Source organism: Drosophila miranda, chromosome 2, assembly GCF_003369915.1.
Source record: "Drosophila miranda strain MSH22 chromosome 2, D.miranda_PacBio2.1, whole genome shotgun sequence".
In the NCBI taxonomy this organism is placed as follows: Eukaryota; Metazoa; Arthropoda; class Insecta; order Diptera; family Drosophilidae; genus Drosophila; species Drosophila miranda.
The window spans coordinates 4,761,655-4,762,448 of NC_046675.1; positions in this window are offsets into that span (position 1 = coordinate 4,761,655).

Here is a 794-nt window from a genome sequence, read left to right on the forward strand (position 1 = left end):
GTTCTCCACAGCCTTTCTCCGCATCCATCAACCCAATAAGGTTGACTTCGTTTTGGGCTCCTAATTCGTTTAAACTGTTGTGCTGGACAGCTTTTATGGAGCATAAAACGCACGACAACAAACGCCTGACCACAAGACGAGAGTCGAAAGACGAGAGACGAGAAACGAGAAGCCAGAGAATGTATCATAATTTTCATGTACCAATAACTCAGTTAAGTGCAATCTCATGGGCAAAATTGATTTTCCTCTGGTTCCTAGTTCTTTGGCTAATATTTTAGCTCCGACTTCTTCTGTTTTCTGCCCTGATTTCAATTTAATTAATGATATTGAACATCGTGTGTGCCCGTTCTGAACCCGCTCAGTTCTGCTCGAGGGTTTTGTAATCGAAATTATGAATGGACTCGCTGGTGGGGAGGCTCGAGACCCAGTATATCAATCCATTTGCCACATGTGCCTCACAAGAGAGCAACGCAGACGCAGCCCCACTTCAAAGAGAGGCAGGAAAGAGCAGAAGCAGCAGCAACAGTCACAGGCACAGCAACAGCCTGTCTTTGTCGAGTGAAATGCAGGCACACAAAGATAAAGATACAGATACACAGACACGATCCGCTTTTCCTCGCTCAACACGCTCAAAACACAAATCCGACTCAAAAGCAAACACAAAACACCGTCTCGAGTGGAGAGTGGGGCTTTGAGCCGTTTGTGTTTGCTGCTCATTTCTTTGGCTTTCTTTGTTTTGGCTCGAATGGTGGATTGTGGCTTTCTTTCGCGCTCGATCGTCGACAGTGGTTCAC